At 31.4% G+C, this 13,331-nt stretch overlaps 1 protein-coding gene across 2 annotated transcripts in view; it reads left to right on the forward strand.

The window, feature by feature from the left end:
- hb (zinc finger protein hunchback) overlaps positions 1-13,331 on the forward strand; it is a 175,490-nt gene that overhangs the window by 115,846 nt on the left and 46,313 nt on the right. The window contains exon 1 of one of the 2 annotated variants that reach the window (XM_085806633.1): positions 2,341-2,480. The exons of the other annotated variant lie outside the window; for it this stretch is intronic. The gene's annotated coding sequence lies outside the window, so the exon portion shown is untranslated. Of the gene's footprint in view, positions 1-2,340; positions 2,481-13,331 lie in introns of those variants that run through there. 2 annotated transcript variants of the gene reach the window in all.

Below are 13,331 nucleotides of genomic sequence, written 5' to 3' on the forward strand. Positions count from 1 at the left end.
ATTCTTACATTAATGGCAGCCACGTTTAACACTGTAAAGAAAATCACCATAGGCCATCGACGTGCTACTCTTGCTGTAGCCATCTCATCTACAACATCGACTGCTCCTTTTGTCATGTTATAGAATGTAATGATTTCAGGCGTTTTATATTATCCAGTAGATTCATCGATTTGATCATCGGAATGCATTGTGGACAACAGGATCACACTCTTATTTTTTCAGAACATAAGATACAAGTGTTGCTTCTTTCTGAAAACCGAAAATTAAAGAATATACTTCTCCTTTCTTTGCCAGAAATTCAGGTGGGATTTCTCTCTTATTTTTACGCATTGTACCTACTATCGTAATTTTCTTCTTTAGGAGATCTTGAGATAATTCATATCCCATATACCAACTACCAACTGTTAAATTTCAACCAGAGTTGTATAAGGGCCTTATTAAACGTTTGACAACTTCGCTTGCACCGTTTTCAACTTGAAACGGCCCATCTGGTTGTTTACCAGCATAAATTTCCATACTCCAGGTATAAAATACCCTTGCGTCTACAAGAGCAAATATTTTTATGCCATACTTTGCTGGCTTGTCGGGCATATATTGTTTGAAGGAACAACGACCTCTGATTGATTCCAACTTCTCATCAATGGTCACATACTCTCCTACAGTATAAGCTTTTTGGCAATTTGTGACAAAATTTCCAAAAAATTCTCTGATCGGAGCTAATTTATCAGCGTCTCTTCTACTGGGACGATCTCTAAATTCATCAAAACGAAGTCATCGTAAAAGAAAGAGGAATCGGTTCACTGACATTGTTTCCCGAAATATGCCCATTCCCGTTCCGTCTGTTGCCCACAAATATCTTCGTTCACATGGGAGGATTTATAAACTCCACATAAATACAGCAATCCAATTAAAGCTTTGATTTCCAACTCACTTGTTGCTTTCGCATCCCGTTCACGAGTGAAATTTCCACGTACTGAATCGATATAAATATTTGTATTGTCGACTACATGTTTTAGCATATCTTCATCGATGAGCAGTGACCAGGAATCTAAAGGTGTTGAGACGTCTTTAGAATACTTCGTATTTCCAGGGAGTTTAGTTATATTTTTGGCCCCAATTCTAACATTAATCCGGAATTTATTTTTGTTCCACTTTACTCCAATTTTTTTCAACATAAAACTCATTGCTACATTCCAAAGTTTTATTTTCTGTTTCTGTATCTGAATCACTATTCTCTATGGATTAATCATGATTACTATTATATTCTTCGTCATCAACATCTTCATCGTCTTCACTAAATGAATCCTCATCAGAAGAAACTGTTTCAAGAAGATTTCTCAATCTTTTCATCTCTTCATCGTAAGGAATATACGGCGCCATGCTTACAACTCAAGAAACACCTATACTAAAAGCTTGAAAACGAGAAGTGCGAAGTGACTCACTGAGAAACGCGAGTACACGCGCGGGTATGACATGCCCGAACAATGCTGTTCCTAAAAAACCGTTGCACCTCAGGTCACCTCAGAAATTTCCCCCATTTAAGTATGTGACCTTGAACTCAGCTACACCAAGTTTCGTCCTTTTATGAAAGAATAGATGAGAAATATACAAAAAGAAAAATGCACATGGGTATGACATACCCGTTGCGCGTGCTCGCGGGTTAAGAAACTTACTTACATTAGTAACAAAGCTAAGTATGCTTAACTTTAGAGTTGGCGTGCTTATCTTTCAAGTTGAAAGTCACTTTTAAAATCCTTTTGAAAATAATATTAAACTTTCTGTCATTTACGCAATCTGAATTCAGCATTAACATTTGCAGACAAAAATAAACTGATTGATCACTGGGGATTTCGAAACTAATTTTCATTAGCCGAAGTTTTAAGAGTAAAACAGAAATGCATTTGACATTTGTTCGTATTATTCCATAAAACTGTTATAAGGTTACCAGAATTCCACTATTCTACCCATGTTACTATATTATTACGCACACCAATATCTTTTTATTCTCAGTGTGGTTTCTTTTTTTGAAAAGTTCAATTTTATCGGATATCTCCAGTAATACAATATATTCTCGATTATTCGGGTACGGATTATCCGTTGTTGGTGGTGCCTACGCACGAGCGAGATTGTGTAAAAACAAAACGCATGCATGTCCGAGCATACTCGATCATGGAGAAAGATTCTTCCTGTTAGATTGTTCTTAATCTCGTAACCAATAAAAATGCAGCATCTCGGTGGAAAGGAGATCTTTCCACGTCTCATCCCTCCCCCACTCATTCATCCAACCCCTAAAACTTCTGAGGGTTGCTTTCGCTACTCCCTCTATAGGAAGCACTGACCAATGCACTGACCAACTCATTCGGATTTAGCTCGTCGTAGTAAACGTACGGTTTTTTTGTCAACTATTGTGACAATGGACAAATGAAATTCTGAGAAGATTTTAATCTTTAACTTCCAAGTTGGAATTCACGTATTTCAGAGTAAGTTATACTCAGCAGTAGTTTTCTGTATTTCACTATATTTCGGACTTTATGCTTTGGTTTCTATAGTTTTTACTTTTTGTGAGTGTTAAATATTTTTTTTTCGGGAAGTGGGTTGATAAATCTCGGAAGTCAGTCGGACTTGTCAGTGCAAAAATGTTGGATGTTATTTCTGTTTATTTAATTTTAAATCTTATTCTCGATACATTGCTTTGTTTTGTGTTCTTTAATCTAAGTTTTGTGCTTGCTTATTGGATTAAATTTTCGCTTTGTTTTAGAATATTAATTTAGTGACATAGATAGAGGATAATTCTTAGAAATTATGTATGTTATGTATATGCGTAATGTTTCAAATAAATCCTGTTAAAATTTGTTTCTTTCAAAAATATAATTGTAATATTTTGAATCAGATATAGGAATTTCCCTCTTTGTTTATGTTCAAGTACAATAACTGTCGCCCTATTTTTTAGAATATGACAAGAAAAACGAAGCGTATAATAATTATTTGCGGTTTTTGCCAAAATAGCAAAACACTTCACTAATTAGCTTAAAATCCTTTTTTTTTTTTTTTTTTTTTTTATTCTAAGTTTTTTGTTATCCTGTGCTTCTTAAGCATTTATTTATTTATTGCAATACAAGCAAGTTAGCTTTACATAAATGCAAACGATATGTTATTAGTACAATTTGTGAGTGGAAATAATATTTAATTCCACTGCAGTGTTATTCTAAAAGGAATGTTCTTAACATTTATGTTATTAAAACGCGGGGTTCTCTCGATTTGCCTGGTAGAATATATGCTTAAAAAAGTTTTTATTTGAAAACCTTTGTGCAGTGTTTCTTTATTAAAACTTTGTGGACCCCGCGGCTCAAACATAGTTTATTAGCAGAAAGTTCGGTGAATTTTTGGATTGCGTCTTACATTTTCTACTAACTGTATAGCAGTTTTTGCGTCTTTATTAGTTTCATACTTTCTTCCTATATATATGTATCATTGCAAATCATTACTGAAACGCTTTAACAAAAATTAAAGCACTATTAACTCCTACTTTCTGATAGTCTGTGCTATGTTCCAGCAGGTTTTACAGAAATTTAATATTCATCCACGTTCTATAGCGTGTATGTTAGGAAAACAGAAAATTGTTATTCAAAGACCTGTGAAACTCAAAACATCCTTTGTTATAAATTAATTTTTTTTTTTTTTCTCTGTACCTCATCTGATAGCATGGATATTTGCTTATACCGTTTTCAAGGAAGTTTTGCATGTTAAGAGAATTGTAAGAGATTCTGTTCAATTTAACTATTCCAATACTGTTTTGCACCTAAGGATACTTCGAAAAAGTTTTAAAATGTACTGTTAGTTACTAATTTTGTGCTATATATTTCGATTTTTTTCATTTTAAAATCAAGATATTACTAATTACTTGTAACCGTTTCTTCAAATCATTCTGCTGCTTCCGAATTAATATTAGTTAACAGCCGAAAGGAAGCTTTGTTCAGAATTAAAATAAATAAATAATTAAATTTTAGTTTCTTTATTTTTGTCAGTATTTCGAAATTTTGCCGTTATTCTTCACTTTATAACGATTATGTATGCCATAGTTATTCATAAGGCTAATAAAGAGACTTCGATCAGTATATTTACGCAATCCAATAAACAGCAAAATCTGCATTAGAGCTTCTAAATTTGGCACCGTTTTTGAAACGGTAAGATTAAAATATGTCTGAAGCAAGTTGTTATTTAAAAAAATTTTTTCATATAGCAAAGTTATTTCAAGTAATCAAAAAGTTTTTTAATCATATCCGACAAAAGGCAGTTATGATTTTTATTTATTCATTTACTTGTTTTTACATTTGTTGGCTTTAATTAAAGATTGTTTTAACGCATATGGGACACAGGATTACACTGCGTATGATCATCTCTTTACCAGAATTTCAAAAACATACTCTGATCCTATTCCGCTATAACATCTCTATACGGATGTTCATCTTACGTTAGTGTCTATTCCATGCAACAAGATAGCTGAACTAAATTCACGACTTCTCGATCATCCGTCATTGTTAATTATAAGCCTTTTCTGCGCTACGAAAATGTCGATTTTATACCGGTGTCGACTCTATATGATGTATGTATGCCTGTGATGACAATGTACGAGAGACAAATGGGCATTAATCCTGTAGCTCATTGTTATATCTTTATCCAAATTTCTTTTTCTGTATGACGATTGTACGGTGTAGACGCCACGGCCTGTCGATCCTGTGTATTGAAGATTCTAATATCCTACGCAGTGGCCTATTTATGAAGATAATTAGATTTGCTAGATCATAAGATTTAAGCAGTGCAAAGATCCACTTTTGTCAAACTAGGCAATTTAAAAAAAAAAAAAAAAACAGATCAGCATTTCTGACTTCTTTTTTCTAATCTGAAATTTATGCAGACTCCTCCCCCTCTCTGAACATTAAATTTCGTAATCAGGATTTCTTCGCTATTTTCAAAGGAGGCGGTGTATTTTCATTTCATTGATTTGCGAAATCTGTTTCCAAGTATCTTTTCTACGTCTTTCATTGGCGATTTATTTCGAAACAGATAAAACAGTTGTTCTTATATATAAGCAAGAGAAGTCCAAAGAACATTTCTTTTTCTCGGGAAATATACCTTGCAGAGAATTTCACCATTTCGTTTTCTCCCAAACAATTCAGAATCGTTCATTTAAAATATTCTGTTTGATTGATTCAAGAACATTTTAATTTGCCTGGTGTTTGTGTGTCTCAGAATAGGATTAGGTATATATTAGGAATAGGTAGCCACGGACTTTTCTGGTAAACTTATTTGGGTAATGGTAAGTTGCTTTCCTTACAATACTTCAAATCTAATCAAGTATATTTATTTTTCACTTAATATCTGAAATTCGTTACATTAAAAAATTCTGTAAAACTAAATTTCTTTGTATATCCGCTTATCCGATTCATTGGTTTTTTTTTTTTTTTTTTTTTTTTTTTGTTTGTTTGTTGTTGTTGTAAATTTTATTTAAGTAAGATCAAGGGAAAGTTAATTTAGGGAAAGTTATTTTTTTCTTCTGAGCTTTTTTACTTTGAATTTATTTAAAATTTTATACTGTGAATTCTTGTCTTTATTTTAAACTTTCTCCAAATGAAATGTATTTTTAAAAATATGTACCTCATTTAACTAACAAGCTAACTTTAAAAAATGCCTGCATTCAGACGTAAAAGTTTAAAACTAAATTATGATTGTTATTAACCTTTATTTTTTATTTAGCTGTTTATTAAACTTAAAAAATTGTATTTTTCAGTCGAAATATACTAAGAAATTTCAGTCTTCAATAATTCATAATCTTAATCATTTTACGAAAATCGGTCATATTTTTACTTTAATTCAAAAACCCGATATGTGCGTGACTAGAAAAATATTTGGTGTCATTTTCGCTTGGATGATTAAGTTTTGAATCCAATACTTTGATTTTATGAGTTTAAGATTAGCTTGAGAAATAAAAGAAAAAATTGTCTGGGTGAGACTTCTCTCCTTTTGCTTCTTTGAAATAAATTTTTGATTTTGATGTTTTCAATAAATTGGCTATTTTTTTAAAACATTTACACTTTTTTCTTGTAGGTATTTACAAACTATACAGTCGGAAATTAACATTATGCAGCTTTAAGTGAGAAAGAAATGCACATCAAAACGATAAGTGAAACTATTTTGTATGCAAATAATTTCAGAATTTTTTAGTCTTTCGAACGTACATCAATATAAATTGCGTGAAATTTGAACCAAAAGGCGAATAGCTTATAAGTTTGTATTATGCGCCGATATTTAACCAAATATGCATATAGATTGAATTCCTAAATTGAAGTAATTAACTCTAATTTTATCAACTTTTAATTATTGATATACGGAAGACCAATAAACAACCAATATGTAAGCAACTCTCTTTTCAGATCTTTGAGGTACTTCAGCTAATCGAAAACTTGAAAGCTAGTATTTCTTCTAACACAAGTAATTAATCTATTTCTTGCAGTAATGTGAAACAGTTTGTAAAATTAGACAAAAACAGATTTCAGATTGACGTTAATTTTATAAGAGTGAATGTTCCGGTATATAGCGAAGAATACTTTTGGTTTGTAAAGGTGAAGAACTTTGTCTGCCTTCCTCAGAGGTTTTCTGTAAAAGAGTGACAGGCTGATGTCGATTTTTCGGTGTGATATTGGTGTGTGATTCACAAGCATCTGGTAAAATAAAAATGATTTTGATAAATATATGAAGTTCTTGAATTTGATAAATAAATTGCATTTGTTCGAGTGTAAGGTTATATGTTGAAAAAAGCTTTTAAACGCGTTACTTTACATTCTTACTTAAAAGAAATTTTGAGAGATACAAGCCTGCTATTTGAGATTCAGAGTTTGGATATGGAATGGTAAATTTCTTCGATGGTATGTGTTTCCAAAGATAAATTCTATTTGCAGATGCATTCTTTTTAATCCTTAGCGTTAGTTCAGAAAGCTCCGGAAAGGGCCGTACAGTTCTCAAAAGGGCAACCCATATATGGTTGCTTATGAAACTTCCTAAAATATGTGAAATATAAAATGTAGTTCAGAATAATAGCTTTAAAATCCTTAAGTAGTGAAATAAAGCCTTGTTTACAGACCTTTGTTTAAGCAATAGTAAACCTCAGATTATGACCCGTCAAACTGAAACTTCAATTTCAGATAAAAATGAACTGTAAATTATTTTACTGTTGTACCGGAAATCAGTGGTTTCTAGAGTGTGGGGTCGGGAAACAATTTTTGATGGGTCGCGAAAAGTTTTTAATTTTTTCTTGTAATATTATATTTATCTATAGTTCTGAATTTATTTATAATTATCAATTAACTGTTAATATTCATATATACATGTTTATTATTATTTCGTTATTACATTTTTTTGCGAATCATTTTTCCCTCCCCAAATCAAATACATTCCTCCTTTATCATCGTGTACAATTGTGAGTCGTGTGGTTAAAAAATGTGGAAAACTTTGCTGTAGACGCAACAGAAGACAATATTTCAGATTATCTTACCTTTCGTTGAATAAGATGGTGAAACTCAGAAGGGCATTAAAAAATAAAACTGAAAAGATTACTCATTAATTTCAAGAGTCTAATTGCAAGAAGTATTTAAACGTATGATGAGAATAGATTTCTATCTTCAATTGAAAATATTTATGATGAGTTAAAGCCAAAGAGAAATAAAAAAGAAAAATTATTGCTCGAATTGATTAGTTCTATTGTATTTTCTTTTAATCTTGGGGGAAAAGCAAAATAGTTCGGAAAATAATTACAAAAGTTTCTGCTCTTAAGTCACATTTCTGAAAACTGATAAGCTCAATTTTGATGCATAAATATGACGCTTTATAAGAATAGTGAAGTAAGATGGCATGCATACGGAAAAAAAAAAAAAAAAAAATTGCTGCATAATCCCAATAAATTCTGAACTTTAAATGAAGTGGTACATTTTTATGTGCTAAAAAAATCTTATATACTAATAGTTTACCTGATTTTTTTTTGCTGAAGAATATTCTCCCAAATCACAAATTCTTTGGGAAGTATGAGCTATATCCCATACGCCTTTACTGCTTTTCACAACTGCCATACCTGTTCTTTTTTTCTTGCATGGCAGCAGTAACAATTGCGGCAGTACCAATGCTTAAAATATCAAGGGGGGAAAGAGGTTTCGTAGAGAATCCCCTTTTCCTTCTTCCTGTCTGTTTGTTTTTTCTTTTCCTTTCCTTGCATTTTCCCTTTGAGTTTTCTACCAAGGTCAAGGATAGAAGAGGAAAAAAAAAAACGCTTTCAAGGTGACCTATGGTCAGTGGGGACGCCAAAATGACCCAATGGTTTGTCGTCCTTCAATGAAAATCGGAAAATAGTTCTGAATGGATGTTCGTTTCGAAGGGATCAAACTCTATCACCTTAAAGAAGAATTTGCATTGGGAGTTATAAAGTATATATATAGCAAAGTTATATAACGCACCAAAAAAAAAAAATGGCCTAATCTCAGAGAAATTTGATTAAAATTTTTATCCTGTTTATATTTTTTGGACTGTATATTGCCCTGTTTATATTTTGTTGACTGTATACTTTGTGGACTGCATAGCAGAAATGAATGCCGTAAGCGAATTACCTGAAAATAGAATCACATTTATAGAAGGAAACTTTAACTACTGAATACAATATGTATCAGATTAAATCTTAATTCTTGGACAGAAATAATGGGTAAATTTTTATAATAGTTTTCTAACATAATGTTCCTAAAGAATTTGTGATTTTTTTGGAGAATATAAATAAAAGTAAAAAATCATAGGTAAGAAATTGCATACAATCAATGACTGGAATGATCTAATAACTGCGAACCTAAACTACAGGAAAAAGGTAGATTAAATAAGACAATATGAAATTAGTGGCGAATGCACACTACCTTCACTGCGTGCTAATAGTTACAGATGAATCTTCCTAGAAATGCAGCCTTTGTCACGTGAACATTAAGTTTTTATTGAAGCATACTAGTAACGTTAGATACGATGCAAATTTAGGTAGATTAACATTTATTTAAACTGAACAAACACAACTATTGTTGTTTTGAAGGGATTTATCAAGGCATTCCTTCTAAAATCTCAATGGAAATGTTAAAGACGAGGAACTCTCTAGCAGGTGATTCTTTTAAGAGTATGTCTAATGTACACACTAACTTTACTATCAATGTGTAAATGTATTTTACACCTTTAATTCGGTGCCATAAAATGAGCTATAGGAATATCATGAAATTTTACCGTTTAGACGCTGGTTTGCAAAGGTAACCTCAAATTATGTATGCTACTTATGAATTCATTCTGTTGCCTTTGTTAGCGTTCGTAAATGTATGATATTGTTGATTCATCCAAGATTTGTTTAAAAATGCTTTATTGGGCAATGTTCTTTCAACAATAAATATCCAATTATGCTCTTCGAAGAATAGTAGAATTTAAGAGTCATGAACGAAGTGCAAAGTCACTGCATGATCTGATCTGAAAGTGGTTCATTCGTAATCAAATAAATAAGATAAGTAATCTAACATTTGAGTGATTAGTTCATTCACAAATAAATGTATTTTTAAATCAATCAGGAAACTTCTAGTAAGCGAAAAAGAAAATACTTTTAAGTAACTGTATGGATTAGATTACTATGCTGTATTGTTTGATCTGTTTAGTTTACACTAATCGTTTAGGATCGAGAAATCTTCTTGTGGGTCTCTCCCGATCCTCATGCAAATTCTTGCCAACCATTCTCGATAGAAAGAGAAGGAAATAAACTGGTTTAAAACTCCCATTCCATACATTAGAATGTATCTCATTTAAGTGGTTCTCATCTTAATGTTTCTTTGGCTGGAGAAAGTGTATTTGCCAGCGAATTCTACCTTCTGTTTCAGACTATTGCTCAAAATACATACTACACATTAAAGTTCTTTTTATAGCAGACACTGGAGAAGTCATATAACCGCTAGTATACTTACTAGTATTACTGTCAAAAAACTCCTCTTAGACACTTTTCCTGTCGTTATCCAGGTTTTTTTTTTTTTTTTTTTTTACTGTCGAAGATTCAGAAAACTCACAATTACTACTTTTGTATGATGCCACATAATCCAGGTTGTAGGTAACTTTAGGAACATTAAAATGTTTTACAAATTAAGAAGCAATTTCAAACCAAAGCAAAAATTTATTAAGCTAAAATATAGTGAGATAAGAGATGTTTCTTAAAATCTTACTTTTTTCTTATTATCTTTAAAAGTTTTTTGAGGAGATGGAGGTAGGTATTCTTGAACTGTTCAAGCAATATGTGATGAGAAATTCAGAAATTACATTTCTCCAAGTCTGAATTCACACTTAGATTGTGATGTTTTAAAGACATGCAACTTTTCCCCTTTTAAAATTTAATACTCCACATTTTTTCTCTCTACTTAAACAACTAGATATATTTTTTATATATTGTTTAGTTGCAGAATAAATAAGCATGGCGATTTCCAGTTGCTGCAGTAAATGGAGTAGTAAAAGAAATGATTTTATCAGTAGATAAATACAAAAGCATATTAAATTATTCCTTCCCCCTTTTTTTTTAAATTTTCGTAGATAAGAATAAAAACACTTTACTTTAGCAAATTTACTTCATAATTTATAAATCGAAGATCTTTCGATCAGAAGAAATGATTTAGGAATGCAGCTATGGACAAATGCTATAACCAAAGAACTTACAGGATTATAACTTACAGGACATGTATGTTCTTTGCTATGACTTTGCTAATGGAAGTACTTGAACCCTTAGGATATAAGGTATTGTCACTGCATAGAAAGGGAAGTCTTTTCACGTACAGTTGAAAGCATGTCATTATTTCATTTTCTTAAGCCTTCGGACACCGGTCAAACTGATCACATTTTTTACAGACCCTATTTCACACCGTATTCTTCGTTTATGATTGGGCTTTGAGCTATTTCTCATTGTGGTTAGCAGGTGCAGAAAATTACAATGTGGTAGGGAACTTCTCAAAAGCCTTTATGATGGCTAGGATACATACTAATGATGTACCTGACACCTAAAGTACTTCTGCTAGTAATGAGACATTCATCCAGAGAAGCCTCACTGTAACTCATGTCCATTTACGCAGGGTGAAATATAATTTCCTAGGAATATGTCAAACACAACAAAAACTGCGATATTTAATAATCTATTCTTTAAAAAGAATCGCAAAGAAGAGATTACATTTCTTTCAAAGGAATGGGCATGGGGTTTTCAAAATGAGTTTATCAATTTTGTTAAAACAAATTGAGTTTTCAAATAAGAAATTGTTTTCTCTTAGAGGTTTTTATTTAAAATAATGTGCATCATCATATTAACTCTGTAAAATTTTGATTTGGTTTTAATCATACGCTTTCAGACAATTATAATTTTATATTGATAGTTGAAAATTTTACGATATAATTTTTCGCAACTGCAAAAGTATTCTACCAGTTAATATCTGTTTACATAAATGAGAGGTCCATATAAAATTAATTTGTTTCCCTTCTGTACAATTAAAAATGCGTCAACGTGTCCGATCTTTCAATAGCTTAATTCATTTAAAACTTATCATTGCTGCCATAAAGAGAGAGATGTCAAAAATTAAGGTTAATTTTTCCGAGAGATAAATTTTGTTTAAAAATTATGATTCGAAATACTCTCATTCTATATTTATAATGCATAGCCACAAATTATTGGAATATCACTCAATAATTTCAAGCGCTCCTCTTTATTATATTTAACGACTAAAGGAAAAACTAATCTCCAAGTAGTTGAAGCAACATAATGATGTTAGTTTGTTATGAATTCTATTCTCATCGATTAAATGAGTTAGCTTCATTAAAATTTTCATGAGTTCCTTTAACTGCATGCTTAAATACGAATCTTTTTTTTTTTTTTTTTTTTCCTAATATCTTCCATGAAAGCACTTTTTCTCGACAAACTTCATCACAATTATATATTTGATCTAGTCAATCTTGTGAGAATATAAAAGTATTTTTGAGCTAGCGCTTTAAGTACATTTTAAAAAAATCTGATGTGTACACCACATGACTTCCTTGTACGGAATATTAAATTATGCGCATTTTTTCTTCCATTTCATTTAAACCTATTGGATTGAATTAAATCTACTTCGCCGACAGCGCATAAACCACAATAGAATAAATGTATTCTTTAAAATTTACTCTAGTATTTGTTTACCATAGCTACACTCTGGCGCTAGATTCACTTATCAGTATTATATTTCGTTCATATTATAACTCATAATGCACAAAATTTATATCATTTAAAGAATAGAATTATCTAATCGTTGCCACATGTTCTATTCAAATACTATAATAAAGCTAGAACGATGTATAAAAGAAATTAAGCAAATAAAGCAAAAAAGAAACAGTTTTTCACGGACGATTGAGTATTTCTCATTCAATTAATTCAGTTCTCACTTTGCAAGAAGGCAAAAATACATAAAAGCTCAAAATATCTCTATTAAAAATTACGAAGTAAATCTTAAACACTTATGTCCTCGAAAAAATTCCAGGAAGAATTAAGCATGATTTAATTGGCAATAATAAACGAAGGCGTTATCTTTGTTGTTGCGAAGCTAAGTTTCTCTAGATTAGCAACAAATCCACTAGTCTGCTGTTTCAAATGTAAACAATCAATGGCCGCCATAAAAAAACGGCTTAGCGACACTTAAACAACTTTAAAATTGTTGATAATTCTAAAAATATTGCATACAGGTTTACTAAAGGCATAAAAACCTTAACCGGAAGATAAAAACTACATAATTCAATCATTTTTAAAGCAAAATATGTACAATTTACAAACATATAAGAGTAAAGAAACTGAGATCACTGAGCCGGGTAACAGAGTGGATATATATATAAATATATTTATATAAGTTTGGTGTGGTCGATTGCAACCAAAATACGAGGTGCACATCTACATGTTATAGCAGTCCTATATACAAAATTTCAACGTTCTGAGGCTACTCGCTTTTGAGTTATGCGAGAAACGTACGCACGTACGTACATACGTTCGTACAGACGCCACGAAAAATTCTCTTCAGAATTAATTTTAAAGCAGTTTTATTTATTTTGGAGGAAAAGGGTCTTTTATTCTGCCCTTACGTACAGATATCACGCAAAAACCTCATTAAATTGCATTCGATAGCGGTCAAAATGGATATTTTCGTTGAAATATGCTGCCTGAAACTTTTCGCGATTACAATTCTTCCTTTTTACTTCGTACAAGGAAGTAAAAAAATGAGAAATCGTTT

This window comes from Stegodyphus dumicola, chromosome 12, assembly GCF_044657685.1.
Source record: "Stegodyphus dumicola isolate Sdum_Otavi_A_Nest chromosome 12, ASM4465768v1".
Classification (NCBI taxonomy): Eukaryota; Metazoa; Arthropoda; class Arachnida; order Araneae; family Eresidae; genus Stegodyphus; species Stegodyphus dumicola.